At 47.0% G+C, this 26455-nt stretch overlaps 1 protein-coding gene across 1 annotated transcript in view; it reads right to left on the bottom strand.

Moving 5' to 3' along the window:
* The window catches only part of ELK4 (ETS transcription factor ELK4), a 135981-nt gene extending 112495 nt beyond the window's left edge, over positions 1-23486 (bottom strand). Inside the window, exon 1 of the mRNA XM_082247808.1 lies at positions 23355-23486. The gene's annotated coding sequence lies outside the window, so the exon portion shown is untranslated. The remainder of the gene's footprint in view (positions 1-23354) is intronic.
* Between the last annotated feature and the right edge of the window lie 2969 nt (positions 23487-26455).

Here is a 26455-nt window from a genome sequence, read left to right as displayed (position 1 = left end):
TATTTGAGAAACCCTGCAATTTGCTGACCCTGCAGGCTGACGTAACTGCAATCAGGAATATAGTTTTTAGTGAGAGTAATTTCACTGACAAATCCCTCAAGGGCTCAAAGGGAACAGTCACTAAAGCTTGAAGGACTAGAGATAGAACATGTCCTACTTGGGACCTGACAACCATTGGTTTTGACCTGGCGATTGCCTTGAAAAACCTTGCTATGACAGGCTTTTCCGAAAGGGAGTACTGGAGGAAAAGGCTAATGGCCGCAGCCTGAACCTTTAAAGTACTAAGGAATAGACCTTTGTCGGCACCCTCCTGAAAAAATTCCAGAACAGATGGAACATCTGGAGAACATCGTCGATTTTCAGACTACCAAGAGTTAAATTTCTTCCAAATTTTGTAGTATATAGCTCTTGTGACAGGTTTCCGGGAATTAACTAGGGTCTCGACAACCTTGTCCGAGAACACCTGGGCGCTTAGTATCTGCTCCTCAGATACCAAGCTGTTAAGTTTAATGATGCCACCTGAGCATGAGATACTGGACCCTGAGATAACAGGTCCTGTCTCATAGGGGGAGTCACTGGTGGTTTCGAGGCTAGGGCCTGCAGGCGTGAAACCATGGCCTTTTTGGCCAAAAAGGGGGGTTTTCAGGATCAAATTGGTGTTTTCCAGAATAAACTTCTGGAGGACTTCCAGGGAATAGTCTGATAGGAGGGAAGGCGTAGCAGAGACTGCATGACCAGGGATTCGCAAAAGCGTCGGTCCCCTGGATTCAGGGAAAAAAATCAGTTTTGCTGTTTGTTTGGACAGCAAAAAAGGTCCACTTCTGGGGAACCCCACCTGCTGGCAATTTCCACAAAAATGTCCGGGTTGAGGGACCAATTGTCCCGACACACCTGCTAATGGCTGAGGTTTTCTGCCAAACAATTCTGAGTCCATTTCAGATGAAGTGTTGAAATGGAGATTAGATTCACCTCGGTCCAAGATAGAATCTTTTGGACTGTGAATTGCAAAGTCCAACTTCTGGTTCCCCCTTGTTTGTTGAGGTACGCTACTGTTACAATGTTGTCGGATCAAATCTGCAGATGGTGACCACTGACCTCTGCATGAAAAACCTCTAAGGCCCTCTGCACTGCCAGAAGCTCCTTTGATTTGATGATGCTCTTGCTTCCACCGGAGACCATTCTCCCCGCACTAGCTCTCGTTTTGCAGGTGGGCTCCCCATTCATAAGAGCTCATCAGTCTTTATTCTCTGAGGTATTGGAAAAACCCATTCCAACCCTCTGGTCAGGTGAAGTGGCGACCTCCATCACCACCGGGTTACTTTACGTTCGAGGGAATTCATACCTTCAAGTCTAAAAGAACTTGGAGACGCATCCCAGTTCCCTAGAAGGAAAAACTGAAGAGGATATTGGCAGAACTGCACCCAAAGGCACAGCCATAAGGCAAGAGGTCATAAGGCCTATGGCTTGAGAAATCTCTGAGCGGGACCCACTGGTTGGTTTGCAAGGATGCCATCATTTGAGGTTTTTTTTAAACTTTTTTCCCCCGGAAAGGAAAATCTTTTGATCCAGAGAGGAAATCTCGTACCCGAGATATGTCACCCTTTGGGAAGGCTTTAGAGAAGACTCTTTGTTGACTAATTAGCCTAGCGACTGGAGGAACTCCTGAACCGTCTGAGGATTCCTCTCTAGTTTCTGACATGACTCTGCCACTACTAAGAGGTCGTCCAGGTAGGGGATGATCATAATTAAATTTTGGTCTTTAAAAACGGAGTGAACGCTTCCCCCAGTACTTTGTCAAAGATGTGTGGGGCCGATTACCCTTTAGGGCAACGCTTGGAACTGAAAATACCGGATCTCTGATCCCAATTTTACTGCTAGCCGTAAAAACTTTTGTTATGCTGGGTGAATAGGGATGTGCAAGTAGGCATCCTTTAAGTGCAGCATTGCCATGAAGCAATGGGTAAAGCAGATTCTTTATGGAAAATATTGATTCCATGTGAAAGTGTTTGTATTTGATAGAGTGATTTAGAGAACGAAGGCTCAATATCAGGCGGTATTTTCCTTTGGGCTTTTTTATCACAAAGATATGGGAGTAAAAACCCCTGCCCTGCTCCCGAAACCAGCATACTCTGATCTACCAAGTCTCCTATCTGGAGACTCAAGGCAGTAGCCTTTACTCCATCTCTGGGCAGGCTGGTGACTAACAATCTCTCTGGCGCCAGGGACTCGAATTCTAGCCGGTGCCCCCTAGTCACCAGATCCAAAATAAAAGAGCTTGAAGTGATCCCTGTCCACTGTGGGAGGAAGACCCTTAATCTTCCTCCCACTCTGCAGCAGGAGTCATCGTAGTTTGACAGGCTGTTGAGGAGGGTTAAACAAGCCCCCCCCCACCTCTGCCTTTGTGGCCAGTACAATTCTTCTTGGGTCAGTTCTCCTTTTCTCGCAGACCCTGCCGTCTGCCACCCTGCCCTTGAAAGAAAACTTTTGGGGAGTCGAGCTAACCTGGGGCAAAAGAGATGATCGTCTGTTAGAGAAGACTGCACAGGCACAACTTAGAAGAAGAGTCCCCTGACCCTGTTTTAAGCCAGAGACATCTTCTGGCTGAATTGATCAAAGCTGAGGTCCTAGCTGCCATTCTAACCGACTCAGCTAAGGAATCAGCAAAAAAACCTACCGCTCCAAAAAAGAAGTGGAAAAGATTTAATGATCTGATCCCTTGATTTGCTGGCAGACAGGTGAGTCTGTATCTGAAAGCCATAACTCGAGGTTTCTGGCTACACAGGTAGACGCTAAGGCCAGTTTAAGACAAAAAATGGATGCCTCCCAGGCCCTGTGCAACAAGATATCCCCTCTCTTATCCATGGGGTCTCCAAGAGTACCCATGTCATCAAAGGCTAGATCCATATTCTTTGAAATTTTTGAAAGAAGGCGTGTCTAACTTAGGATACTCGTTCCCAGGCTGCGTCGTGTCGTCACCAAAAGGAAACCTTTTCAGGTTGCTGAAAAAACGGAATTTTTGTAAAATCTTACCTGTAAAATTCCTTTCTCTGAGTCCTCCGACAGTCGCCGCCTCTTCATATTCGTCACATATGGGGGTATTAGACTTTGCTCCGAAGGAGTAGCTAGGCAACAGAATATGTTAACAATAAAGCTTTAACATATCCCACCCTCAAGGGGTGGTCCCCTCAGTCAATACCCTCCTACTTCCTGCAACCATATCTCAGTTTTAGTGGAATAGCAGTAGAGTATACATTCAAACCCCAAAAGAGGGGCGGGGGCGGCGACTGTCGGAGGACTCAGAGAAAGGAATTTTACAGGTAAGATTTTACAAAAATTCCGTTTTCTCTTACGTCCTCCGACAGTCGCCGCCTCTTCATATTCGTCACATATGGGGACGTCCCAAAGCAGTGCAAACATGAGGGGTGGGAAACACATCCGCGCCGAAAGGCAACGCAGTCTCCACATCAAAGAAAGGAACCTTACCAAAGGAAGGAAACCAGCTGGGCAACAGCAAAAATAAGTGCTCAACAGGAGCAACAACCCAGGAAAAGACAAAAAAACCAGGGGATACAAAAAACTATCCCAACAGCCAGGAGTCCCCAACAAGGGACCCTATGGAACAGCCGCACTAAGAACCTTGCGGCCAAAGGAAGCATCCGCCGATGCCTGAACATCTACTTTGTAGAATTTTGTGAAAGTGTGTACGGACGACCAAGTCGCCGCCTTACACACCTGGGCTACAGAAGCCCCATGACGGCAGGCCCAAGACGTACTCAGTGATCTAGTAGAGTGCGCCTTCACAGGCACAGGGGGAACCTTCCCCTGCAAGGCATAGGCCTGTTCAATGGTCTGCCTGATCCATTTGGCGATGGTAGAGGCCGAAGCCGCCATGCCCTTCCGAGGACCCTCTGGAAGAACAAACAAGGAGTCAGTCTTACGAAAAGACTCAGTCGATTTAAGGTAAACCCTTATCGCCCGAACAACATCCAGAGAGTGCAATCTCACCTCCTTCGGATGTTTAGGCTTCGTGCACAACGAAGGCAAATCAATATCCTCGTTAAGATGGAATTCCGAAACTCGTTTCGGTAGAAAAGAAGGATTAGGTCGCAAGACCACCTTATCCAAATGAACAACCAGGTACGGAGACTTGCAGGACAAAGCCGCCAGTTCCGACACTCTGCGAGCCGAAGTGATCGCCACCAAAAAGGCGACCTTTTTGGACAACATAGACAACGAGATCTCCCTGATCTGTTCAAAAGGAGCACGTTGTAACACAGATAGAACGAGATTCAAGTCCCAAGGGGGCAAAGGATCCCTCCTAGGAGGAACCAGATGCCGCACACCCTGAATAAAAGTGCCAACCAAGGAGTTGGAAACCACGGGACGTTGAAACAGAACGGCCAGCGCCGACACCTGACCCTTAATCGTAGCCAGCGCCAAACGCTGATCGACACCCGTCTGAAGGAAAGACAGCACACGGGAAACCGAGTACGTGCGGGGTGAAAACCCCCTGGACTCACACCAGGCAAAATAGGCCTTCCAAGTACGGTAATAAACCTTCCCCGAGGAAGACTTCCTCGCGTTGATCAAAGTATGAACGACCTCTGGAGAGAGACCCTTCTCCTTCAGGACCTCGGTCTCAACAGCCAGGCCGTCAAAGCCAGCGACTGTAAAGCAGGATGGTAAATCGGTCCTTGAGACAGTAGATCGTCTCGAAGAGGCAGACGCCAAGGAGCGTCGACCGCCAGATTCACGAGGTCTGCGTACCAGGACCGGCGAGGCCAGTCCGGTGCCACAAGAATCACCGTGCTGCGTTCCGAGTGAAACCTGCGAAGGAACCTGGACAGCAACTGAATCGGTGGAAACGCGTACATCAGCCTGTACTGATGCCACGGGGCCACTAACGCGTCCGACGCGTCTGCCCGAGGGTCGCGCGTCCTTGCCACGAACCTCTTCACCTTGTAGTTGAGGCGAGACGCGAACAGGTCCACATCTGGAAGACCCCACTTCGCGCACAACATCTGGAAGACAGCCGGGTGGAGAGACCATTCCCCCTGATCCAGGGTCTGGCGACTCAGATAGTCCGCCTGCCAGTTCTCCACTCCCGGAATGTGAACCGCCGTTATCGCCGGGACATGAGTCTCGGCCCAAGACAGAATGTCGGCCACTTCTCGAGCCGCTCGGGCACTCCTGGTGCCCCCTTGGTGGTTGATGTAGGCCACCGCCGTGGCATTGTCCGTCTGCACCCGAACCGGGCAGCCCTGCAGCCGGTCCGTCCAGCGATGAAGACAGAGCCTTATCGCACGCAATTCCAGAATGTTGATCGGAAGGGAAGACTCCCCCTCCGACCAGGTCCCCCGGGCGGACAGAACGCCCAGAACACCACCCCAGCCCGACAGGCTGGCATCCGTGGTGATTATCGTCCACGAGATCGGACGAAACTACTTGCCCCCGGACACCAACGGGGACTGGAGCCACCACAGAAGGTTTTCCCTGGTGCGATGACTCAACGAGATCTGAAGATCCAGAGATTGAGGTCGCCCGTCCCACCTGGACAGGATCTCCGCTTGGAGACCCCGCGTGTGAAACTGCGCGAAAGGAATCGCCTCGAAGGCCGAGACCATCAATCCCAGACATCTCATACCCGTCCGCAGAGACGAGTGTGGAACGTCCCTGAGGGACCTGACTTCCTCCTGAAGAGTCCTGAGTTTGTCTTCCGGCAGGAAGACCTTCGCCTGCACCGAGTCCAGTATCATTCCCAGATAGGGGAGACGAACCGACGGACTCAGTGTCGACTTTGGAACATTTATCGTCCAACCGAACTCCTGCAGAGTTTGCATTGTGACAGACAGGTCCTTCTCCAGACCCTGTCTGGTCGCAGACCGAACCAGAATGTCGTCCAGATACCCCAGGACAGAAATGCCCTGGGCTCTCAATAATGCCAGAACCGGTGCAAGCACCTTGGTGAAGACCCGCGGAGCCGAGGCGAGCCCAAAGGGCAACGCCACAAACTGGTAGTGATCCTCCGCAATGGCAAATCGAAGGTACCTCTGATGACCCTCGAATATGGGGATGTGAAGGTACGCATCCTTCAAATCGATGGAGGCCATGAATTCCCCCGGAACCAGGGCAGCCACCACCGAGCGCAGGGATTCCATGCGGAACTTGCGAACCCGCACAGAGCGGTTCAGAGCTTTCAAGTCCAGAATCGGACGAACCTTGCCCTCCTTCCTGGGCACGGTGAACAGATTGGAATAAAACCCCCGAAATCTGTCCCGATGAGGCACCGGAACCACCACTCCCTGAGCCCTCAGGTCCCGCACCGCCAGGTGCAGATCCCGCAGGCGCTCTGGAGACAGTTGAAGATTTGAGGGAAAAAATCTGCTCTCCGGCCGAGAGAGAAACTCGATCTTGTAACCAGATCGAACGATTTCCAGAACCCATCTGTCCCTCACACGGGCCAACCAGGGCTGAAGAAAACCGAGCAAGCGTCCCCCCACCCCAAAACTGGGTGAGGGCGCCCCTTCAGGCCGAACTGTTATGGGCCGCAGGTCCGGATTGACCGGACTTCTGTTTCCCAGACCAGGGCTTCTTCTGAGAGCCTTGGCCCTTGAACGGTTTGCCCTTGTAGTGCGGCCGAAAGGCACGAAAGGACCCCTGAGGGGGCCGAAAATGAGCATGCTTCTTTCCAGAAGCCCCCTTTGCCTTGGGGAAATGGGGCAAGAGAGTGCTCTTACCCCCGGTAATCCCCTTAATCAACACATCCAGGGACTCCCCAAAAAGGCGAGACCCATCATAAGGCAGATTGGCTAAGGTTTTACGTGAAGATTGGTCCACCGACCAACATTTCAACCAAACCAGGCGGCGAGACAACACCGCCACGCTGTGCACACGCGCAGCCAACGGAATCAGGTCCAGGTCCGCATCACACAGATACATGACACCCTGGTGGATCTGATCCACCATATCCAGGGTCGCCGCCGAGGCCGAATCGGCCACTAGGACGCGCCTAAGCATCTGCGTCCAACTTGCGATCGCCTGGGCCGCCATGAGAGAAGCAAACAGAGCCTTAAGCATAGAACCCGTAACAGAATAAGTATGACGGGCAAGAGACTCCAGTCTCCTATCCGTGGCATCACGGAAAACAGGGGATCCCTCTGCAGGGATCGCAGTGGCTTTGTTCAAAACCGCAATAGCATGATCCACTGGCGGAGGCACACACCACCGTTCATCAGTGGCAGGCGAGAAAGGATAACGCAGCTTAAATTTACTTGGTACCGCAAAAGGCTTGCGCAAATCGCGCCATTGGTCCTTAACAGCGCGCTGAAAATCAGCATTGCAGGGAAAAACCTGCGGCGTCCTGCGTTTTCTCTGCGTCCCATAAGCCGCCAAGGCAGCTGGGGGACACACCTCGTCCTGCAAACGTAGCGTCTGCTTAATGGAAGCAATCAACTCATCCATGATTGCAAGCTCTTCAGGCGAGCCAGGGGGAGAATTATCAACCCCCTCAACTTCAGCCTCTACCTCAGACCCCACTAGATCAAGAGAGGAGCGGGACCCCGATAGGGGGGTCCCCGCCAGAACAGCCCCATCACCTTCACCCTCAGAATCAGAGGACAGAGCAACTCTGGGCCGTTTAGTAGATTGAGCAGCCACCAGCATTTGCACCTGTGCAGCAAGGCCAGCCACAATAGTGGCTAAATCCCCCCCTGGGGGGGAAACAGCGGTCCCCTGGCTTTCCACCAATACTGTGGGAAACTTGCCCTCCTGAGAATCCATTGCCCCTGTATGCCAGACAACCAAGGGTTAACTGCCCCCTTACAGCAAGCGCGGCAAGCGCAGCCCACCGCACCACACTCAGGCACAATGAGACCCCCACAGGGAATATACAGACTGAATACAGGCAATGGAACACAGGAATAGAAGGATAAAACCTGAGGAGACTCCGCTGCTGCTGCTGCCTCGATCGGTGCTTCCAGGAGAGAGGAAGTGATGCTGCCAGGGCGCTCTATGTAAGCCTATGGAGGCTACAAGAAAATGGCCGCCGAGCATGTAAACCATGCGGCCGGAGCGGGCGCCGGTAAAATGGCGTCGTTTGGCGCCGAAATCGCCGCTCCACAGTGCATAAAATCACACACAATATTATCCCATTATATGGATACATGGTAGATCGCCGCAGCGATCGCTGTATATGCCCCAACATGCCATTAAAAACATGCCCCACAGCACACAGCTCCTCACACTGCCCAGCCTGACATACTCAGTGTCATACAGCTCCCCCCCCCCCCCTTGCAGCCCACAGCATGCAGCCGAGAGATAGGGAGACAAGCAGTGTGATTAAAGGCAGGTTACACAGTCCCAGACTGAGACCCCCCCCCAGACAGACAGGTCCCCACATAGATACACTTACCTCACATGGCGTGGGGAACCCGCACAGGCGAACAAGCCGCTGCACATGAGGCAGGGAGAGTCGCAATTCAAGACGCACACAATGGCGGTTCAGAAACCGCACAGCGTCCGGTGAGGTAGCCACCTCACCAATCATCCCTGCACCGAACAGGGATGGGTCGTTCACTGTGCCAGGAGCGTTACCTGGCTGAACGCTCGATGGCAGACTGGGAAGCCACTGACCCACGACCTGCGACCAGGGGGATCAGCCCGAGACCCAGTCCGCATGATCCTCTTCGTCCGAAGAACTAACTAATGCTGACAAAAATAACAGCTAAGTAAAGGTAGAGAGAAAACTCAAATAAAATATCAAAAAGAAGAAAGAGTCTGGGACAAAAAGTCCCAGCACAGAGAGAGCCAGCCACTCCTGACAAGCTAGACATTAAAACTGAGATATGGTTGCAGGAAGTAGGAGGGTATTGACTGAGGGGACCACCCCTTGAGGGTGGGATATGTTAAAGCTTTATTGTTAACATATTCTGTTGCCTAGCTACTCCTTCGGAGCAAAGTCTAATACCCCCATATGTGACGAATATGAAGAGGCGGCGACTGTCGGAGGACGTAAGAGAAAAAGAAAATTGTTTCCTCTCCCATTCTAATCGAATTGCATCTAGAAGGGAGCTGTGCACAGGAAAAACCCTGGGCTTTTTCTTATGCATTCCTTCACACTCTTCACTTCTCCTCTTCAATTTCAAGTGTAACAGACAGCTTTTAACAAATCATCAACATCTTCTAGTGACAACTTGTACCTATAGCCCCTGACGGATTCCCTATCCTTAGGCTCTTCCCCGATCCCTCCTATGAGGAATAGGGAGACCTAGACTCCTCCTTTGGATCCTCACATTCCGCACCCTGCGGCGGAGCTCCAGCCACGGTCCTATCTGATGCCTGACTCTTGAGTGGGAGTCTGCATCTTGAAGGAACTAAAAAAGTAGACGAAAGCTCATTTCTAACTGGAGTGAGCATTTTTTGAGAGGATATAGTTGGGTCATTCTTCACTAAACTGTCTATGCACGTGTGGCAGACAACTTTACTCCAAAAAGGAGCTTAGCCCCGCAAACTGCACATTTTCTTTTGGGTGGTTGTGCCTGGACCTTGTCCAGAACCCTGGTCTGCAAACAAAACATAAAAGAAAGCCTAGTTTGAGAAATCAACCCAGATCTCCAAACACACCCTAGTGCAGGAGAGAGGAAAGGTGCTCCTTCACCAAGCCTCACAATCTTATGGAGGAGAAAAAGCCCCACAAGATATGCAAGAGGGAAGAGAGTCCCCAGGCTTAACTGAGAAGTGCTGGTGCCAGAGCCTGCGTCAGCTGCCTAAGCAGTAGCTGCAGAGGAGTCTATCCTGCTCTTTTTTGTGTTCCACAGCCTTTAATGGGTGCCACAAACACCAGCCGCCCAGCAGTCCCCTGTTTGCGCCTTTAAAGGAGACTGGAACCAGTGTCTCCGGTGCCCGCTGATGGAGTCACCGTGACCGAAAATGACGCTACGCCACTTCCTCCAGGCCAGCGTGGAACGCAGGAGCTCTGCCCATTCCGCCCTACACGCCGTTGAATCGGCAAATGCTCATTCCTTCCCCCTTGCTCGGCTAGCCACAATACTCGCAAGGACGCCATCATTCCGGGATGGGCCGACAGAGACCATCCCTCCTACTCCCCTGACACCATCAGCGGTCTTGGCCCTCCCCAGGCACTGAGGACAGGAGAAAAGCAGCCACCACAAACCAGCAGGTATGAGGTATGGCACTGGGCAGGAGAAAGCTGTAAAGGATTCTCTACCAACTCTCCATAGGACAGACCATGAGACCTAAAGAACCAGGAACATGTTACCCCCTGTCCGGAGGAAGCACTAGTACTGAAGGGGGGAGGACGATAGGACCACCTTTTATCTGGTGGGGTAAAACGTGTTTCCTGTCCTGGTAGGTGGAGCCCTAGGTCTCATGGGCTGTCCTGGAAGATAACTTGAAAGAGAAAAAAAAATAAAATTGAACCGAGAAGGATGGCCCACGTCTATGACGAGGGTCCTTGCCCTTTACTAACCTGCAGAAGAAAGGTGCTCTTCCCCTCTGTGAGACTGTTAATGAGGTCATCCAGGGTAGATACAAAAAGGCGATCTCCTTGAAAAGGAAGATCAGCCAAAGCCTTTTTAGAAGTCTGGTGCACAGACCAACATTTGAGTCAAAAAAATATGCCAAAGGACCACTGCTAAAACAGAGAGCCTAGCGACTAGGGGAGCCGCATCCAAAGAGGCATCACAGATAAGCTGCAGCCCCTGGACCAATTGGTCCACCAGCTCAGTAAAGTGGGAGCTGCTCCCCCTCCAGGTCATGGCTTAAAAGCTTAACCGGTCAGAGTTTGCGACACCAGTGCAATGGTATATACCGGCCTCAGTGCCGAACCAGCCACAGTGTACATAATGCGGACCGCAGCCTTCACCTTCTCGTCAGCGAGGACTCTTCCAAGCAGAATCATGGATGCCTTGTTTAATCTAGAGAACGGAGGATCCACCACCGGTGGAACAATCTACTTTTTAAGAAGGAACTCCTCATAGGGGTACTGCATAGAAAATCGCTTAGGGACTACAAGGGGACGTTTCGGTCGTTCCCACTCTTTAGTGACAATTCCATCAAAATAAGCAGGGAAAGGAAACACATTTGCCGCTCTCGATGGCTTAAGAGTGCTAAAGGGAACCAATGAAGATCGCAGAAACAATCGGAAAACACCTACCTCAGTACCTATGGCTAAATTTCTTGCCTCCAGGCAGGAGAAAGCTCTGTCACCCTGCTCCACTCAGTAAGCTCCTGGACCTTGCAACCTGTAAGCCCACACAGCCATGCACACAAACTGAGAACAAGCCGGAGAGTTACTCGTCTCCTATACCGAAACTGGCTCTTCCTCTGTCAGCTTTGCCAGCATCTTCTGAGTCTTTGGGCCCCATTCACTCCTCTCAGCCTGCAGAGAAAGACCTCTGAATTAACCCTCCTCTGCCTGCAGGGCCAGTTCGCAGAAAGCCTCAAAGTGGTTGTATACCCTTACATATGCCAAGTTAAGTGACAGGCCTCAGGTGGAATTCATATGAAAAGGAAATCTCCTACACAATTTGTACTCGTTTATCTTCTGCCCTCTCTTCTCAACATCCATTCAAAGTGTCGAACTTACAAATCTTGTCTGAAAATTAAAAAATAAATAAATAAAAAAGGGGGGGGGAGCTGAAATACAACTATGCAGAGCTCTGGAGGGAAGAGACACACCCCCTCCACACAAAAACAGCTGGAGATCCCTCCCCAGTCAACACTTTTCTCTTGGTGTCAGAAAAACTTATCAGGAGTGATTCATATCACTACACACTACAGAGGGATATGCTTTGTTCATATTTCATGTCTGAGGTTTACAACCACTTTAAAAGAGGAGGTGGAGCTACAGCCAGAAAAAAAAAAAAGTAAAAGCTGCATTTATGCCGGTTAATGTGTTTGGTGTTAATGCATTCTATTGGCCAAAATATTTTGTTAATGGGCAGACAGCTTACACTGACAGCCTGTTGGAGTCCTACATGGCACCCGCAAACTGCTGATAGCAGGTGCAATGCTTTCCAGGCCGCTACTAAAAAAAAAAAAAAAAATTGTAAATGCACATTTTTACCTGCGTTTATTATTATTATTTTTTCTTTTTTTTTTTAACGGGGGTTTTTGAGTTCAAGTGTATAAGTCTTATAGTAAGGAGTGGCTTCATTCATCAAAAAGTCTCTGGAACAGGCAGCAGAAAGGGATGGGGCAAACCAGACTATTGCAAGACAAGTTTCCACGTGCGTAAACATTTGGAGATATAACCTCTCTCTGTTCTCAATTACTCTAACATGCTAGAATAATACCTGCTTATGCAACTTTTTATTCAATGTTTAGTTTGAATTGCATAAGTTTGTAAAACATTTAGTGTGTATGTCCCATGAAAAAAAAAAAAATTTCCCCTTTTTATGTTCTGGATAGTGGGGAAGGATTGGAAGCATTAGAACTGATTTCAGACAGGAAACTATCACTAGTGATTTGTTAAAATCACCAACATTAGGATAGCAAAGAGGCTCCCTGCTTGTTCCTATACAATTGCTCCCTCTATTACTGAAACAAAAAGAGGTTGCTCCCTTTTCTAGTGACTGGGAGCCTCCCCCCTATGTTATGGAGATGGAGGGGAAGGTTTTCTGAAATTTTAAACAGTTTCTTCATAGGGTAACACTGCTGCTCCAAAGATACAGTACAGTGAGAAAGTGTTACCCAATCACCCTAAGGCAGGAAGTTTGTCACTAGCAGGATTACCAGGTAAAAGGAAAAAAATTAAAGCCTGAAAAAGAAAACAAATGCAGCCACCACATCTGAAGACTGGTAAGCTGCAATACAGTAAAGCCTACCTGCAGGGAAGACATCCCCTTCCCCAGCACTGCAAAGGTTAAATGATTGTCAACTGTAAGGGATGAGGAATACGGTATAATAGTTACTTTAGGCCGCATTTACACGAGTGTAGCATGATTTTGTGCATCAACTGTTAATGCTACCACAAAGGTTCCAAGCCAGAAGCATGCTCTCACATATTATAGAACACTTGATAAATGCAAAAAAAACGCATGGTTAAAAAAAATGCACGAACTTCAAAAAATGGGCACCGAGTTCTTTGTAGGGAAAGCCACTAACTTGAATGGGCTGCCCTATGCGCAAAATGTGACAAATGCACATATGCATAATAACATGAAAGAAGTTTTGTTTGAAATCTTTACAATTTTTTTTTTTTTTTTTAAAACACACACACACGCACACACCCTTTGCTCAATACTGTGTTGAAGCACCTTTGGCACCAATTACAGCCTCATGTCTTTTTGGAGTATAATTCTACAAGCTTGGCACACCTATTTTTGGGCAGTTTCTCATTCTTCTTTGCAGGACCTCTCAAGCTCCATCGGGTTGGATGGGGAGCATCAGTGCAGCCATTTTCGGATCTCTCCAGAGATAGTCATTCAGTTTCAAGTCTGGACTGGGCCACTAAAGGACAATTACACAGAGTTGTCCTGTAGCCACTCCTTTGTTATCTTGGCTGTGTGCTTAGGGTCTTTGTCCTGTTGGAAGATGAACCTTCGCCCCAGTCTGAGGTTCAGAGCGCTCTGGAGCAGGTTTTCATCAAGGATGTCTCTGTACATTGCTGAATCATCTTGTCCTCAATCCTGACTAGTCTCCCAGTTCCTGCCGCTGAAAAACGTAACCACAGCATGATGCTGCCACCACAATGCTTCACTGTAGGGATGGCATTGGCTAGGTGATGAGCAGTGCCTGGTTTGCTCCAGACATGACGTTTGCCATTCAGGCCAAAGAGTTCATTCTTTGTTTTAGGAGGCCATAGAATTTTGTTTCTCATTGTCTGAGAGTCCTTCAAGTGCCTTTTGGCAAACTCCAGGCGGGCTGTCATATGCCTTTTACTGAGGAGTGGCTTTCGTCTGGCCACTCTACCATACAGGCTTGACTGGTGGAGTGCTGCAGAGATGGTTGTTCTTCTAGAAGGTTCTCCTCTCTCCACGGAGTAATGCTGGAGCACTGTCAGAGTAACCATCGAGTTCTTGGTCACCTCCCTGACTAAGGCCCTTCTCCCCCTTTGCTCAGTTTGGCCGGAAAGCCCACTCTAGGAAGGACCTGGTGGTTCCAAACTTCTTCCATTTACGGAATATGGAGGCCACTGTGCTCAGTGGGACCTTCAATTATGCACAAAATGTTTTGTAGAATAATGAATTTAATCCATTTTGGAATAAGGCTGTAACATAACAAAATGCGGAAAAAGTAAAGCGCTGTGAAAACTTTATGGATGCACTCTATGGTCGAGAACCACCCAGAAGCCTGGATTAGCATCAGGTTTAGCCTCCCAGCGAGAAGCTGGGAGCTTGAGCTGGCCGCTCTCACACACCCCCACCAGCCCAGCACCCCAGTACCCCAGTGTGCACGTGGGACTGGGGGGAGGCAGAGCAGACAGCAGTGACTGACAAGTTATCAGCTCCCTGCTAATGGAGCACTCAGAGCCTCAGCGTTGTTTGATTGCTCGGTTCTTAGTCTTGGAGCAGCTGGCGGACCGATACTGCATCTACCTTGGCAAGTATGGAAAAAAAAAAAAACACAACAAAAAGAAATCCCCCAAAAACTTTTAAATACCATCAAAAGATAGCTAGGTTTAACCTGTTACCAATCGCTCAATGTATACAGTGGGTACGGAAAGTATTCAGACCCCCTTAAATTTTTCACTCTTTGTTATATTGCAGCCATTTGCTAAAATCATTTAAGTTCATTCTTCTTCCTCATGAATGTACACATAGCACCCCATACTGACAGAAAAACACAGAATTGTTGACATTGTTGCAGATTTATTAAAAAAGAAAAACTGAAATATCACATGGTCCTAAGTATTCAGACCCTTTGCTCAGTATTTAGTAGAAGCCCCCTTTTGATCTAATACAGCCAGGAGTCTTTTTGGGAAAGATGCAACAAGTCTTTCACACCTGGATTTGGGGATCCTCTGCCATTCCTCCTTGCAGATCCTCTCCAGTTCTGTCAGGTTGGATGGTAAACGTTGGTGGACAGCCATTTTTAGGTCTCTCCAGAGATGCTCAATTGGGTTTAAGTCAGGGCTCTGGCTGGGCCATTCAAGAACAGTCATGGAGTTGTTGTGAAGCCACTCCTTCGTTATTTTAGCTGTGTGCTTAGGGTCATTGTCTTGTTGGAAGGTAAACCTTCGGCCCAGTCTGAGGTCCAGAGCACTCTGGAGAAGATTTTTGTCCAGGATATCCCTGTACTTGGCCGCATTCATCTTTCCCTCGATTGCAACCAGTCGTCCTGTCCCTGCAGCTGAAAAACACCCCCACAGCATGATGCTGCCACCACCATGCTTCACTGTTGGGACTGTATTGGACAGGTGATGAGCAGTGCCTGGTTTTCTCCACACATACCACTTAGAATTAAGGCCAAAAAGTTCTATTTTGGTCTCATCAGACCAGAGAATCTTATTTCTCACCATCTTGGAGTCCTTCAGGTGTTTTTTAGCAAACTCCATGCGGGCTTTCATGTGTCTTACACTGAGGAGAGGCTTCCGTCGGGCCAATCTGCCATAAAGCCCCGACTGGTGGAGGGCTGCAGTGATGGTTGACTTTCTACAACTTTCTCCCATCTCCTGACTGCATCTCTGGAGCTCAGCCACAGTGATCTTTGGGTTCTTCTTTACCTCTCTCACTAAGGCTCTTCTCCCCCGATAGCTCAGTTTGGCCGGACGGCCAGCTCTAGGAAGGGTTCTGGTCATCCCAAACGTCTTCCATTTGAGGATTATGGAGGCCACTGTGCTCTTAGGAACCTTAAGTGCAGCAGAAATCTTTTTGTAACCTTGGCCAGATCTGTGCCTTGCCACAATTCTGTCTCTGAGCTCTTCAGGCAGTTCCTTTGACCTCATGATTCTCATTTGCTCTGACATGCATTGTGATCTGGAAGGTCTTATATAGACAGGTGTGTGGCTTTCCTAATCAAGTCCAATCAGTATAATCAAACACAGCTGGACTCAAATGAAGGTGTAGAACCATCTCAAGGATGATCAGAAGAAATGGAAAGCACCCGAGTTAAATATATGAGTGTCACAGCAAAGGGTCTGAATACTTAGGACCATGTGATATTTCAGTTTTTCTTTTTTAATAAATCTGCAACAATGTCAACAATTCTGTGTTTTTCTGTCAGTATGGGGTGCTATGTGTACATTCATGAGGAGGAAGAATGAACTTAAATGATTTTAGCAAATGGCTGCAATATAACAAAGAGTAAAAAATTTAAGGGGGTCTGAATACTTTCCGTACCCACTGTATATACGTCCTCCGTTTAAACCTAAATACCGGTGCTATGGCAGCAGATAGCTGCCATAACCCTGGTATTTTTTTAAACGGTGGGCGGTTGGCTTTCCGATAAGGGTGGTCCCAGCGCCCCCCCCCCCCCCTCCCGTCACGTCCCGGTCCTTTCCCCGCTTACCGGACCCGCCGGCAGCGGGGAAAACGATCCGGTCCCGGATCCTCACAGACAGGATGTCGAGTGAGGGCAAGCTTGCCCTCACTCGACTCTATGGTTTTGGAGGACCGGAGCGACGGCAAACGTCGTTGCCTAGCAACTGGTTTAAAGGTCCTTTTTTTTTTTTTTTCTTCATTTTTTAGTGTACATGTGAGATCTGAGGACTTTTTGACCCCAGATCTCACAAAAAAAAGGTCCTGTTGTGCCTATTTCTATTACAAGGAATGTTTACATTCCTTGTAATAGAAATAAAAATGATCAATTTTTTTTTTTTTTTAAACGGTGTAAAAATAAAAATAATAAATAAAATAAATAGTAAAAAAAAAAATTAAAGCGCCCTGTCCCCGTTAGCTCGCGCGCCGAAGCGGACGCATACGGAAACCCTGCCCACATATGTAAATGATGTTCAAACCACACATGTAAGGTATCGCCGCGATCGTTCGAGCGAGAGCAATAATTTGAGCCCTAGACCTCCTCTGTATCTCTAAGATGGCAACCTGTAGAAATTTTTAAAGTGTCGCCTATGGGGATTTTTAAGTACCAAAGTTTGCGCCATTCCGTGAGCGTGCGCAAATTTTGAAGCATGACATGTTGGGTATCTATTTACTCGGCGTATCATTATCTTTCACATTATGGAAAAAAATTGGACTAACTTTACTGGTTTCTTATTTTTTAATTAATAAAAGTGATTTTTTTTCCAAAAAATTTGCGTTTGGAAGACCGCTGCGCAAATACGGTGTGATAAAAAATATTGCAATAATCTCCATTTTATTCTCTAGGGTCTCTGCTAAAAAATATATATATATATATATAATGTTTGGGGGTTCTAAGTAGTTTTCTAGCAAAAAAACTGATTTTAGCTCATAAACACCAAGTGTCAAAAATAGGCCTGGTGGGAAAGTGGTTAAAGAAAAACAATAAAAAAATGTAGTTTGGGTACAGTGTTACATGACTGAGTAATTGTTATTTAAAGTGTGACAGTGCTAAAATCTGAAAAATGGTTTGTGCAGGAAGGAGGATAAATCAGTGTGGTATTGAAGTGGTTAAACAACTATAACGAAGGACAAAACCTTTTTTGTCACAGGTTTTTGAAAAATGCACATTCTACCACTCCTCCTAAATATATGTGGACATGACATTTGTGAGACTTTTTCATAGCCTAACAACAAAAGTGGGACCCAAAAGCCAAGTAGCACCTGAAGGTTTTCTAGAAGCATTAGGCCCCTTTCACACTTGGAGTCCGCTGAGCAGGCGGATGGCAGCTCTCTCTCCGTGCTGTGTGCGGAGACAGCTGTCAGGTCCCTGCTATTCTCTATGGGGGAAATCGGATGAGAACGGACCGCCTGTCCGTTCTTATCCGATCCGCTGGACGGATAGAAAATAGGGTTTCCATCCGTCCAGATTTCAGACCTGATCGGATGTCAGCGGACATGTCTCCGCTGACATCCGATGCCCCATAGAGATGCATGAGGTATCCGTTCAGATCCGCCTGAAAAACTGACAGGCGGATCTCAACGGTCCGCATGTGTGAAAGAGGCCTAAATCAAGCATCTAATTTCCTGACTACATATCACATTTTTGGAGATCCTGGAGCACCAGGACAGTAGAAACACCCAACAAATTATCACATTTTGGACACTATACACCCCAAAATATTTTTTTAAGAGGCATGGTAAGCCTTTTTGAAGACTTCATCTTTTTCTCCCAAGTTTTTAGAAATTGTGGGGAATAAATGAAAATTATATTTTAATTATTTTTTTTTTTTTTTGCAAAGTTGTCAGTTTAAGATATTTTTCACACACAGCGTGGGCTTACTTAGAATTAAACATAGAAACATAGAATTACACCCCAAAAACGCATTCTGCTACTCCTGTCAAGTATGGGATTACCTAAGGTGTGAACCTTGTAGCTCTCCTCAAACTTGCATCTATTTGCCCCATATTGGCACTATATCAACAGTAACATTTGCATTTTGCAGAGCAGGTTAGGGACTGGCCATAGAGGTATTACTTTGATGCAGTTGGCCAGCCTAAACATGTATTGCAATATGTGAACTAAAAATCTATTTTCCATTGCAGAGTTTGCTAGAAAGGATATATAGCAGAGTGCAGAGGATTTATCCAGAATTTCTAGTGTTAACATGTGGTCACACCCCTTTAGCACCTGATGAATTATATACATCTACAAGGTATTGAGATTTTAGCGTAGGTACACTATATTGACAAAAGTATTGGGACGCCTGCCTTTACACGCCCATGAACTTTAATGGCATCCCAGTCTTACTCCATAGGGTTCAATGTTAAGTTGGCTCACGCTTTGTAGCTAGAACTCTTCTGGGAACCTGGCCCACAAGGTTTAGGAGTGTGTCTATGGGAATGTTTGACCATTCTTCCAGAAGCGCATTTGTAAAGGTCAGGCACTGACGTTGGGACGAGAAAACCTGGCTCACAGTCTCCGCTCAAATTCCTCCCAAAGGTTTTCTATCGGGTTGAGGTCAGGACTCTGTGCAGGCCAGTCATGTTCCTCCACCCCAAACTCGCTCATCCATGTCTTTTTGGACCTTGCTTCGTGCACTGGTCCAAATCATTTGGTGGAGGAGGGATTATGGTGTGGGTTTAGTTCCAGCTAAGAGAACTCTTAAGGCGACATTTTGGACAATTTCATGCTCCCAACCTTTTGGGAACATTTGGGGATGGCCCCTTCATGTTCAAACATGACTGTGCACCAGTGCACAAACAAGGTCTATAAAGGCATGGATGAGCGAGTTTGCGGTGGAGGAACTTGACTGGCCTGCACAGTCCTGACCTCAACGTGATAGAACACCTTTGGTATGAATTAGAGCGGAGACTGCAAGCCAGGCCTTCTCGTCCACATCAGTGCCTGACCTCACAAATGCGGCGCTTCTGGAAGAATGGTCAAACATTCCCATAGACACACTTCAAAAACCATGTGGACAGCCTTCCCAGAAGAGTTGAAGCTGGTAAAGCTGAAAGGGTGGGCCAACTCAATATTGAACCCTACGAACTAAGACTGAGATGCCATTAACCACTTAAGCCCCGGAAGATTTTACCCCCTTCCTGACCAGGGGGTATTTTGTGATTCGGCACTGCGTGACTTTAACGGACAATTGCGCGGTCGTGCGACGCTGTACCTAAACAAATTTGGCGTCCTTTTTTTCCCACAAACAGAGCTTTCTTTTGTTGGTATTTGATCACCTGTGCGATTTTTTGATCATGCGCTATAAACAAAAAAAGAGCGTCAATTTAGCAAAAATAACAATATTTTTCAAATTTTTTTATATGAAATTGCCCAATAAAAAAAAAAAAATGTAAAAATCAAAATTTTTTTACATTTTCGGCCAATTTGTTTTATGCTACATGTTTGGTTAAAAAAAAAAAAAAATCACAAAAAGCGTATTTTGATTGATTTGCGCAAAAGTTATCGCGTTTACTAACAAAGGAAAAGATTTTTTTTTTTTTTTTTAACGAGTAATGGCGGCAATCTGCGATTTTTTTTGTGGGACTGCGACATTGGGGCGGACAGATCGGACCCTTGACTGACATTTTTGACACTTTTGGGGTTACCAGTGACATTACTACAGTAATCAATGCTATACATATGCATTGTTACTGTAAAATGACACTGGTAGTGAAGGGGTTAACTTTTTTTTGAGAGGGAAGGGTTATGCGTGTCCCTAGGGGCGTGATTCTAACTGTGATTGGCTGTGGCTTGAGCTGTAGGAACAGTGATCAATGGTCCTACATAGTAGAACCGTATGATCACTGTTCTTACACAGGGGAGAATGACAGGCGGCTTATTTACATCAGCCGCCTGCCTTTCTCCCTCTGTCACGGACGATCGTGAGTGCCCGGCGGACATCGGGTCCACCGGGCCCACGCGCGGGGGGGGGTCCGTGACCGAGCGGGAGCGCGCCTCCGGCGGCGCGCGCTCGCTACCCAGAGCCTCACAGGCTAGTGATGTACCCATACGTCACTTTGCCTGTGAGGGGCTGACCGCCGCAGTATATGTACTTGCGGCGGTCGGCAAGTGGTTAAAGCTCATGTGTGCGTAAAGGCAGGCGTCCCAACACTTTTGGTAATATAGTGTATATCTTATTCCCAGCACATATGTGAGACACTGCATCTTGTGCATCAAAAAATTTTTATAATTACCTTTAGCAGTTCCCATTCCTATAGGTCAAATGAGTCTTGCATACTTGGTTGCTCCCAGGAATGCCTTGTTTATTTTCCAGTAGGTATAGAAGGCTGAACAAAAAATGTCCTGTGGCTCTAGGAGTGCAGTTGTCCACAGGGGATGGCTGGGACTGGTGTCTCACAGGAATGCAGTCAACCAGAGGTTCACATGGGTCAGTACAGGCAGCCCTGCAATGGGATGGTAGTGATCAGGAATGCTGTTGCTGGCTGCACTGGCTCTGGTAACACTGTACTGAGGTTTTTGGAGACCAGGGACATTGTTGATGGCTGAACTCTCTGGTAACAGTGGCTCTGGTGTGGCGGTAATCAGGAAAATTGTTGCTGGTAACACTGACTAGATGGATGGTAATCGGGGACATTGTGACTGGCTGGTCACACTGTCTTGATTTGGCACCTTGCACCTGCACCCTTACAAATGTCACATTGGGAACTGCTGCTGCTTCCCAATAGACATCGATGGGACTGCCTGCACAAGGATATATGGAACCAGGGCAGGTAACCATGGATTTTGCATGGGGTATGCAATAATATGCTCTGTGTGAAACAGAACTTCTGGTGACACTAGGATTGGTTTGGTGGTGATTGGGGACACTGACTACAGGGTGGATAAAAAATTGATAAAAAAAAAAAAGGATTTTTTTTTTTTTTTTATCTAATTTATTTTAATAAAATTATTTTGGACTAGAAATCTAAAGATAATTTTCAATTTAAGATACATTAATAATTTTGTCAATTCCACATGAAATAGAGCTTAGTTATGTAGCATAAGGCTGTATATTCTGCAATATTTACATTTTTGGTAAACTCATTCAATGAATCAAAGCTCTGCAAGCTGAGATAACATGCACTGCATTGATGCATTCACACCATTTTACACTAACCAGCAAGAATGAGTTCTTACATTTAAAGAGCACCTGATATTTCAGATCCATCATGGCAGCACCTGTTAGCGGGCATCCACTCACCTGCTGCCGTCATGTCCCTTCCCTGTTGTGTCACTGCCGCATCACCAGCCGCCCCATTAAAGTGAATGGGACTGTGAGGGAGTTAACAGTGGGTCAGAGGAGGAGCCGCTGCGGGACAGAGATGACAGTTGCTCTTTAAAAAATTATGATTTTAAATCGAGCCTTTTTACTTGGTATTCAAATCAAATCCACCCTGTGTGACTAGCTGTGCTATTAGGCCTCATTCACACAGAGTGTATCAATGCAAAGGACGTATTTATCTGCACGGGGATGCATAAGGCCCCTTTCGCACGGTGACGGAGTCTGTTCTGCTCAGCGGGGAGATCGATCTGACGATCCCCGCTGAGCAGGTGGATGACAGCTCCGTCTCCGTTCTGTGTGCAGAGACGGAGCTGTCAGATCCCCGCTGTCTATGGTGAGATCGGATGAGAACGGACTGCCTGTCCGTTCTCATCCCATGCGATCCTCCGGACGGATGGAAAATAGGGTTTCCATCTGTCTGGATTTCATGGACAGGATCGGAATTAGATAGCAGCGGAGATGTCTTCGTTTGACATCTGCTGCCCCATAGGGATGCAGGGAGCATCCAATCAGGTGCGCCTTAAAAACTGACAGGTGGATCGGATCGCCCATGTGAAAGGGGCCTTGATCACTATTCAGACAGTGATCACGGTCACTGTCACTCTTCAGACAGTGATCACAGTAAACACTGATCACTCTTCAGACAGCAAAACGAAGGTAAACAAGGCCTAAGACACACTGGATTGGGCTGAATCTAGAGAAACATATGTCTCGTACACACACATCGATTATTGGCCGGGAATTTTCGGCCAACGTCCGATCGGCCGATTTTCAGCTTGTTAGTATGATACTTTCGACAACCGACTCCGACTTTTCGGGCGAAAAAAAAAATCTGGTGTGCAGGCTATAAAATTTTTGTTGGCCGTCAACACAACGGCCGATTTTCCGTCAGTCGGTACAGATTCGGCAGACAAAAATCTGATGAGCAAGACTGGGCATGCTCAGAGAAGAAAAAACACACGGAAAGTAAACCAGCACATGACATCACTTCTGAAGTTGATTTTTGTTGGCCGAGAAAATTCGTGTGCAGTCTAGGGCACATTCCAACCAACACAACAACACTGGACAAAAGAAGGCCGATCGGTCGGCCGATAATCGTTGCGTGTGTACGAGGCATAAGCATGGCAACCAATTAGCTTCTAGCTTTTATTTTCAAAGCTTCAATAACCTGAAGCTGATTGGTTACTATACACAGCTGCTAAAAGTTTTAGTAAACACCTCCCCCCACCTTCCACTGCTAACAGGTGTCATCAGAACAGGAAGTATTAAGAAAGTTTCAAAGCAGACACAATAAACAGCAATAAACCTCTGACAGGAGTTCTCAGACGAATGTCATTCTGACTGCAGCTGTCACTTCACAGAATCACAGCCACAAGTGCGACTTTCTCTTCCTGTTAGCGAACACGTTTATTGTACAGGAAATCAGGTAAAAGCGCAGCATAAAGTGAGGACAAAAAGTAGAGACAAGCAAGGAAGCCGAGAACCTCAGTAACCAAACCTTCCAATACCGCACAATACTGCGTGCACTGCCAGCGAAACTTGTGCCGAGATCAGAAGTCGCCTCTATAACGTGCACAGAGCCACCTACCTGCCGCACTTCACTCAGCTACTCCGGCCATCCGATCGTCTGACAGATGGCCCTTCCTGACAGCTCACCCTGGCCCCCTCATACACTGCTCCTGGGCAAAAACATTCAGCGCTTCTGACCCCGGAAGTGCCATGACCTGACAGGACACTTCCGCTTCCGGAGCAAAACGCGATTTTCCACTGTAGTGTAATAATACGTGCAGTGTTAGAGGAGCTCGGTGGGCTGTATAGTGCAAGGCGTTCTTCGTAGGTCTCTTCTCCTCGCCAGGCTCAAGAAAAGCTCTAATATTGCTTTATGTATGAGGTAGAATAGGAAGGACAGTGTATAACCTGGACAGAGTGACAGCTCTGCCAATGAATGAGAGAATATGTATAGAGTAGGACCTCTTTTCCCCTCACCCTAGTTAGGTGGGTAGAGACAGTTGGTTGTTGTCTGCGGGAAGGGGGTTGGGATACAATTTGACCTTACTTGCTGAGTTTGCGTGAGCTGAGTTGTCCTGGCTTTGGTTCCAGCAGGGTTTTGTGAACTTTAACCACTTCAATACAGGGCATTTTCACCCCCTTCCTGCCCAGGGCAATTTTCAGCTTTCAGCGCTGTCACACTTTGAATGACAATTGTGTGGTCATGCTACACTGTACCCATATGACATTTTTATCATTTTATTTCTCACATAAATAGAGCTTTCTTTTGGTGGTATTTAATCACCGCTGGGTTTTTTATTTCTTACAAAAAGACGGAAATTTTTTTCTGATTTTCTGTGAGTAAATTTTTAAAATAAGTAATTTTTCTCCTTCACTGATGAAGCGGCACTGATTGGCTGCACTGATGGGCATTGGTGAGGATGTACTGATATTCCGCACTGATAGATGGCATTGATGAGCACTGATAGGCGGCACTGATAAGCACAGATGAGCAGTCACTGATGGGAACTGACTGGCAGCACTATGGGCACTCATTAGCACTGTTTTTTCACTTTTCTGTAATCAGGGCACTGATGATTAGTGGCCAGATTACCTGTCCTAGTCTCCCCTTTGAGGAGGAGCTGCTGATCGGCTCTCCTCGCCACACACTCTGACAGTGTGAGGCGAGGAGAGCCGATAAAACGGCACTTCGTCATTTACATGTGACCGGCTGTGATTGGACACCAATGTCATTGGCTCTTTACCAAGATCGGGTTCGTGCCGTGTCCTAGCAACATGGCACGGCCACGATCGCTCCCGAGAGAGACCGTTCATATGACGGCATCCCAGAAGGAGAGCTGCACCGCTCCGCCACCATTTGACGGTGGGCGGGCAGTAAGTGGTTAAAGAGATTTTAGATGTAGATCGGAATTGCTTATGGAAATCAGTGGGACCAGGCCTTTTTCTGACACTTTTGTTTACAAAAAAAATCAGGTTTTTTTTTTTTAGAAAATATTAGAATCCCCAAAAATTATATATTTTGTATAAGGAGAGGTCCTAGAAAATAAATTGGTGGGTTCTGTAATTTTATATGACAGTGTTTGCACAGCAGTTTTTTAAACACAATTTTTGCAAAAAAATACACTTTTTCAAATTTTTATGCAAAAAAAAAAAAACCCCAATTTTTTGTAAAATACAGGCATACCCTGCTTTAAGTACACTCGCGAGTAAGGACACAGCTTGTTCAGCTTGGCATGACACTACTCCCGGTTTTTAACATTGGCGTCTATAGGAAATCTTGGTCAGTTTGACATGGCACTGCTCCCAAACCATAAGTGACAAGGATACCAAACTTAGGGAGCACCGAGAGGGGACCCAGGACTACAACATATCCTGTTTTTGGCTGGCCAGCTTGCCTAAGTAATCTACTATGTCATAGTCCTGGATCCCCTTAACATGCTCCCCAAGCTTGGTGTCCTTGTCACATGGTTTCGGAGCAATGCCATGTCAAGCTGACCAAGATTTCCTATGGAGCTAGTGTATTTACATGCATTGAGAAATGAAAAAAGGTATTGCTTCACTTTAAGTACATTTTCATTTTACATACATGCTCTGGTCCCATTGTGTACTTAAAAGTGGGGTATGCCTGTATAAAAGATAATGTCAAGCCAAGTGAATAAATACTAAACATGTCACGCTTTAAAATTGCACACGCCCATGCTGCAGCAACAAATTACGTACATTTTACTCTCCATAGGCAACGTTTTAAAAGCCTTTAAAGGCTTTCACTTTATATCTACAGAGGAGGTCCAGTGCTAAAATTATTACCCCTGACCTGGCGTTCGCAGCGATACCTTACATGTGTGGAAAGATCGCTGTTTGCGTGTGCGTGGGACCGACACACACGTTCACCCTTGTGCGCTAGCACTGGGGAGGGGGGGCACTTTACTTTTTTTTTATTCATTTATTTTATATTTACACTGTTGCTTTACATTTTTTTGATCACTTTTATTGCTGTCACAAGGAATGTAAACATCCTTGTGAGAGCAGTAGGCACATGACAGGTACTCTTTAGGGAGGGATCTGGAGATAATAAGACCCCAAATCCCTCCCTTGTTCTTGAAAGATTTAAAAAGTCAAGATCAGCGTTTTTGAATACTTTGGACTTTCAAAAAATGTCACCGTTGTCAACCAGGTAAACCAGAAGCAATTAATTCTGACTTTGTATGGGTCTCCGGCCAACTGGCGAATGTGCCAGCTGGTAGCTTGGGTCTCCCAGTGGGACGAGGGAGCCATGGAAGGCAGCAGGAGGGTGGGGACGTTCCCTCCCACTGCTTGTGGCTAGTTAGCCAATCCAATTGCTTTTACAAGAGAGCTGACCATCAGCTCTAAAAAAAAAAAAATGGTACCAGGGTGTTGCCTGCAGCTCCAGGCATTATCCTGGTACAACCACTTGAAGTCCAGTGATGTACCAGGTACGTGGTTAAATAAATGTAGACGTAGACCTGAATTGCTTATGGAAATCAATAGGGCCAGGCCTTTTTCTGACACTTTTGTTTAAATGTGAAAATCATTTTTATTATTTTATTTTGCTAGAAAATTACTTAGAAAAACCAAACATTATATATTTTGTAAAAGGAGAAGTCCTAGAGAATAAATTGGTGGGTTTTGCAATTTTTTATGTCTTACAGTATTTGCGCA

The sequence above is a fragment of the Pelophylax lessonae genome (assembly GCF_965119305.1).
Source record: "Pelophylax lessonae genome assembly, chromosome: 2".
In the NCBI taxonomy this organism is placed as follows: domain Eukaryota; kingdom Metazoa; phylum Chordata; class Amphibia; order Anura; family Ranidae; genus Pelophylax; species Pelophylax lessonae.
The sequence above is the reverse complement of the archived record's forward strand: the minus strand, read 5'-3'. Positions and strand labels throughout refer to the sequence as shown.